Genomic DNA, 7,500 nt, shown 5'->3' on the forward strand with positions numbered 1-7,500 from the left:
AAATCGGACATGAGAGAGAAATACGAATAACTCACAAGGGTAAATGTCATCAAATGCATCAGACTATGTGATGAGTAAAATGAAAGATGCACACGATAATTTTAGCTTAAACCATGCCGGAAAGTCGACTTCACGTCGTGCATCGGTACAAAGTTATTCAAGGGGCAAAATAAATTCACGAGAGTAGGTCCGATTACCGCTGGATCAGACGACGATTGTAACTTGTTGGATACGAATGTATCCGATGTATGTACGTCGTCCGTCTCAGATCTGTAGTAAGTGGGCCTACCCAAGATGCACACGATAATTTTAGCTTAAACCATGCCGAAAAGTCGACTTCACGTCGTGCATCGGTACAAAATTATTCAAGGGGCAAAATAAATTCACGAGAGTAGGTCCGATTACCGCTGGATCAGACGACGATCGTAACTTGTTGGATACAAATGTATCCGATGTATGTACGTCGTCCCTCTCTGATCTACGGTACGTGGACCGACCCAAGATGCACACGATAATTTTAGCTGACTTCATGCCGAAAAGTCGGTTCACGTCATGCATCGGTATCTCAAATCGCGCCGTAAAGTCGTTCACGTCATGCATCGGTATCTTAAATCGAGCCGAAAAGTCGGCTCACGTCATGCATCGGCGTCTTTTTTTTGTGCCACCGATGCATGACGTGAACGACTTTACGGCGCGATTTAAGATACCGATGCATGACGTGAACGACTTTTCGGCTCGATTTAAGATACCGATGCATGACGTGAACGACTTTACGGCGCGATTTGAGATACCGATGCATGACGTGAACCGACTTTACGGCGCGATTTAAAGCTATACCGATGCATGACGTAAACAAGATCACACCGATGCAGCACGTTAACATTAAAGCCCGCCTAATCCGATCGATGGAGGCCGTCTCGAGTGTCCAACTTGCTCACAAGAGCCGAGAAACAAACCGATGCATCACGTAGACAAGATCGTACCGAATGTTAACACAATCCAGAAGGAAATAATCTTAGATGAATATCGATTCTGATTATTGATTTTTCTTTCGCGATATTGATAGAAGACATCTGAATGAATTTCGAATTAATTCCGAAATCAAAAAAATATTTTCAATAAATTTTTTTTTCTAGAGTACCTCGGTCTTTTCTATTTTTTTTCCAAGTTTCGTACGTCAATCAACATACATCCCAGAAAAAATCATCTCTCTAACTATCCTGGTTCAAAAGTTGTATCGGAACATTTTCACGTCGAAAATATATCTCCAAGTCCAGACCGATGCACCACGTAATCTCGGGCAGACCGATGCACAACGTAAATGACGATCGGGACCGGGGCGATCGGTCGTATCTGACACCGCCGGCTCGGTTCTAACATCGTCAATGAGTCGGGGTTGAAAAAAAGGACGTGAACATTATTCCTTATAAAAATCAAACCCGATCATGGATTTTGATTCTGATTGTTGATTATCGCTATTAGAACATATAAGGAGGCAACCAAATCAAATTTGAGAAAATTCCACGATCAGAAAATTTTTTTCGAAAAAAAAAAAAAATCGTAATCACCTCGGTCATGGCGAGTTATTTTCCGTATTTCATTCCACAATCAACGTATAACATAGAAGAAATCATCTCTCTAACTATCCTGGTTCAAAAGTTGTATCGGAACATTTCACGTCGTAATATCTCGCCAAGTCCAGACCTCGGCGATAGGTAGTATCTGACACCGTCCGCTCGGGACTGACATCGACTTGGACTCGGGCTGATGATGGGGAGGCGTTTAAGGACGTGAACATTTTTCCTTATAAAAATTAAAGTCGACAATGAATATTGATTCTGATTACCGATTTACGTTTTAAAAACACATTAGAAGGCAACCAAATCGAATTTGAGGAAATTCCACGATCAGAAAAATTTTTTCGAAAAAAAAAAAAATCCGAAAAATATTTTTCGATTCTGATTACTGATTTACTCTTTTAGAACACATTAGGAGGCAACCAAATCAAATTTGAGAAAATTCCAAAATCAGAAAATTTTTTTCAAAAAAAAAAAAAAAATTCGAGGACACCTCGGTCATGGCAAGTTATTTCCCACAATCCATTCCCCAATCAACGTACATCCCAGAAAAAATCATCTCTCTAACTATCCTGGTTCAAAAGTTGTATCGGAACATTTTCACGTCGAAAATATATCGCTAAGTCCAGACCGATGCACAACGTAAACTAGGGCTGAACCGATGCACCACGTAAACTCGATCTTACCGATGCACCACGTAATCTCAATCTTACCGATGCACCACGTGAACTGGATCTTACCGATGCAGAACGTAAAGTAGATCTTACCGATGCACCACGTAAACTCGATCTTACCGATGCACCACGTAATCTCGATCTTACCGATGCACCACGTGAACTGGATCTTACCGATGCAGAACGTGAATTGGATCTTACCGATGCACCACGTAAACTCGATCTTACCGATGCAGAACGTGAATTGGATCTTACCGATGCACCACGTAAACTCGATCATACCGATGCACCACGTAATCTCGGGCAGACCGATGCACAACGTAAATGACGATCGGGACCGGGGCGATCGGTCGTATCTGACACCGCCGGCTCGGTTCTAACATCGTCAATGAGTCGGGGTTGAAAAAAAGGACGTGAACATTATTCCTTATAAAAATCAAACCCGATCATGGATTTTGATTCTGATTGTTGATTATCGCTATTAGAACATATAAGGAGGCAACCAAATCAAATTTGAGAAAATTCCACGATCAGAAAATTTTTTTCGAAAAAAAAAAAAAATCGTAATCACCTCGGTCATGGCGAGTTATTTTCCGTATTTCATTCCACAATCAACGTATAACATAGAAGAAATCATCTCTCTAACTATCCTGGTTCAAAAGTTGTATCGGAACATTTCACGTCGTAATATCTCGCCAAGTCCAGACCTCGGCGATAGGTAGTATCTGACACCGTCCGCTCGGGACTGACATCGACTTGGACTCGGGCTGATGATGGGGAGGCGTTTAAGGACGTGAACATTTTTCCTTATAAAAATTAAAGTCGACAATGAATATTGATTCTGATTACCGATTTACGTTTTAAAAACACATTAGAAGGCAACCAAATCGAATTTGAGGAAATTCCACGATCAGAAAAATTTTTTCAAAAAAAAAAAAAAAATCCGAAAAATATTTTTCGATTCTGATTACTGATTTACTCTTTTAGAACACATTAGGAGGCAACCAAATCAAATTTGAGAAAATTCCAAAATCAGAAAATTTTTTTCGAAAAAAAAAAAAATTCGAGGACACCTCGGTCATGGCAAGTTATTTCCCACAATCCATTCCCCAATCAACGTACATCCCAGAAAAAATCATCTCTCTAACTATCCTGGTTCAAAAGTTGTATCGGAACATTTTCACGTCGAAAATATATCGCTAAGTCCAGACCGATGCACAACGTAAACTAGGGCTGAACCGATGCACCACGTAAACTCGATCTTACCGATGCACCACGTAATCTCAATCTTACCGATGCACCACGTGAACTGGATCTTACCGATGCAGAACGTAAAGTAGATCTTACCGATGCACCACGTAATCTCGATCTTACCGATGCACCACGTAATCTCCATCTTACCGATGCACCACGTGAACTGGATCTTACCGATGCAGAACGTGAATTGGATCTTACCGATGCACCACGTAAACTCGATCTTACCGATGCAGAACGTGAATTGGATCTTACCGATGCACCACGTAAACTCGATCATACCGATGCACCACGTAATCTCGGGCAGACCGATGCACAACGTAAATGACGATCGGGACCGGGGCGATCGGTCGTATCTGACACCGCCGGCTCGGTTCTAACATCGTCAATGAGTCGGGGTTGAAAAAAAGGACGTGAACATTATTCCTTATAAAAATCAAACCCGATCATGGATTTTGATTCTGATTGTTGATTATCGCTATTAGAACATATAAGGAGGCAACCAAATCAAATTTGAGAAAATTCCACGATCAGAAAATTTTTTTCGAAAAAAAAAAAAAATCGTAATCACCTCGGTCATGGCGAGTTATTTTCCGTATTTCATTCCACAATCAACGTATAACATAGAAGAAATCATCTCTCTAACTATCCTGGTTCAAAAGTTGTATCGGAACATTTCACGTCGTAATATCTCGCCAAGTCCAGACCTCGGCGATAGGTAGTATCTGACACCGTCCGCTCGGGACTGACATCGACTTGGACTCGGGCTGATGATGGGGAGGCGTTTAAGGACGTGAACATTTTTCCTTATAAAAATTAAAGTCGACAATGAATATTGATTCTGATTACCGATTTACGTTTTAAAAACACATTAGAAGGCAACCAAATCGAATTTGAGGAAATTCCACGATCAGAAAAATTTTTTCGAAAAAAAAAAAAATCCGAAAAATATTTTTCGATTCTGATTACTGATTTACTCTTTTAGAACACATTAGGAGGCAACCAAATCAAATTTGAGAAAATTCCAAAATCAGAAAATTTTTTTCGAAAAAAAAAAAAATTCGAGGACACCTCGGTCATGGCAAGTTATTTCCCACAATCCATTCCACAATCAACGTACAACATAGAAGAAATCATCTCTCTAACTATCCTGGTTCAAAAGTTGTATCGGAACATTTCACGTCGAAATACCTCGCCAAGTCCAGACCGGGGCGATAGGTAGTATCTGACACCGTCCGCTCGGGACTGACATCGACTTGGACTCGGGCTGATGATGGGGAGGCGTTTAAGGACGTGAACATTTTTCCTTATAAAAATTAAAGTCGACAATGAATATTGATTCTGATTACTGATTTACGCTTTAAAAACACATTAGAAGGCAACCAAATCAAATTTGAGGAAATTCCAAAATCAGAAAAATTTTTTCGAAAAAAAAAAAAATCCGAAAAATATTTTTCGATTCTGATTACTGATTTACTCTTTTAGAACACATTAGGAGGCAACCAAATCAAATTTGAGAGAATTCCAAAATCAGAAAATTTTTTTCGAAAAAAAAAAAAATTCGAGGACACCTCGGTCATGGCAAGTTATTTCCCACAATCCATTCCCCAATCAACGTACATCCCAGAAAAAATCATCTCTCTAACTATCCTGGTTCAAAAGTTGTATCGGAACATTTTCACGTCGAAAATATATCGCTAAGTCCAGACCGATGCACAACGTAAACTAGGGCTGAACCGATGCACCACGTAAACTCGATCTTACCGATGCACCACGTAATCTCGATCTTACCGATGCACAACGTAAACTAGATCACACCGATGCAGAACGTAAACTCGATCTCACCGATGCACCACGTAAACTAGGGCAGACCGATGCAGAACGTAAACTCGATCATACCGATGCACCACGTAAACTCGGGCAGACCGATGCAGAACGTAAACTCGATCATACCGATGCACCACGTAATCTCGATCTTACCGATGCACCACGTAAACTCGGGCAGACCGATGCAGAACGTGAACTCGATCTTACCGATGCACCACGTAAACTAGGGCTGACCGATGCATCACGTAAACGACGATCGAGAGGCGCGAAAGGACGTGAACGTTTTTCATTATAAAAATTGAAATAAATGATAAATAATGATTCTGATTGTTGATTATCGTTTTTAATATGCATTAGGAGGCAACCAAATGAAATTTGAGGAAATTCCGATAACAGAAAATTTTTTCGAAAAAAAAAAAAAATTCATGAAATCCTCGGTCATCGCAAAATATTTACCATATTCTGTTCGATAATCAACGTATATTTAAGAAGGAATCATATCTGTATCTATCTTGGTTCAAATTTTGTATCGGAACATTTTGACCAAAGTCCGAGCTTCGGCCGAAACAGACACCGCTGACCTGGCCTATCGATCGACCGAGAGTCGGGGATAGAGCGTAAGTGTTGTCTGGAGGGGAACCCTGTGCTCTCCTGACATATATAGGGAAGGTGGTCGCGTTGGGCGATGCAGAACGTTTGGATCGGGAATTATATTTTTGGTTCAGCTATTGGAATATGGTTTATTGTTGGTATATATTGGCGAAATAACGTTCTTACTGACTGGGGATATTCATAAAAATGAGTCCGGAGATTTTCAGATCGAAGTCCGAGTGATCCGACTTGGAAGGCGTGTTGGGTGGGTCGAGATGGCTTAGATCGATCAGACGAGGCGGGCTAAGTGTTGACGTCATGCATCGGTCCATTTTCAGATTGAGTCCGAGTAATCCGACTTTGAAAGAGTGTTGGGTGCGTCGAGACTGTATAGATAGATCGGACGAGGCGGACTAGGTGTTAACGACATGCATCGGTATATTTTCTGATCGGAGTCCGAAGAAATCGGCCCTAGTAGGCGCAGCGGACGGTCGAGACGGCCTCGGTGGGTCGGATCGATCGGGAAAAGTTTGCTAAATCGTGTCTGGAGGGGAACCTTGGGTTCTCCTGACATATATAGGGGATAAGGTTTGGGTGAACGATTCTTCACGTAAAAGTTGAGTAATTTATTTTTCGATAAGCTTTTGGATATTGATGAGAAGTATATGTATATCTTCGATTAAAAGAATTCTTACCGTCTCGATGTATATTATATTAGATATATAAGAAATAGTTAACGTGATGCATCGGCCGATTTCCGGATCGGAGTTCGAGAGATGCGACTTTCGATGCGCGATGGGTGGTTCGAGACGGCCTAGATCGATCAGACGAGGCGGGCTAAGTGTTGACGTCATGCATCGGTCCATTTTCAGATTGAGTCCGAGTAATCCGACTTTGAAAGAGTGTTGGGTGCGTCGAGACTGTTTAGATAGATCGGACGAGGCGGACTAGGTGTTAACGACATGCATCGGTATATTTTCTGATCGGAGTCCGAAGAAATCAGCTCTAGTAGGCGCGGCGAACGGTCGAAACGGCCTCGATCGATCGGACGAGGCGGACTAGGTGTTAACGACATGCATCGGCGGATTTTCTGATCGGAGTCCGAAGAAATCAGCTCTAGTAGGCGCGGCGAACGGTCGAAACGGCCTCGGTGGGTCGGATCGATCGGGAAAAGTTTGCTAAATCGTGTCTGGAGGGGAATCCGGGGTTCTCCTGACATATATAGAAGGGGTGGAGAATGGGTCCTGTCCTAGACTGTTTGGAGTTCTTTTTAGGATGATATTCAGTTGGTAAGTGGTAGACCCGAATCCGACCTCGGCGTTTGGGTACTGGCAAGGTGTGTTGGTTTCGGCTTTCGCATCTTGGGTCGCTTTCGTCAACCTCATGCAGCGAGGTCGCGGTCCGCTTCGTCTCTTTGTAGTCGAATGGCCTTTAAGCGACCAACCTTAAAATCGTGATCCTCTGCCCGTTGCGGGTTATGTTCACAAAAAATTTGCAACCACTCAATTCGTTCCGAGCGACAAATATTGTTGAATCTCGAATCACCGTGTCGTTATATTCACATGTATAGCGAAGGG

This window comes from Harmonia axyridis, chromosome X (genome assembly GCF_914767665.1).
Source record: "Harmonia axyridis chromosome X, icHarAxyr1.1, whole genome shotgun sequence".
NCBI lineage: Eukaryota > Metazoa > Arthropoda > Insecta > Coleoptera > Coccinellidae > Harmonia > Harmonia axyridis.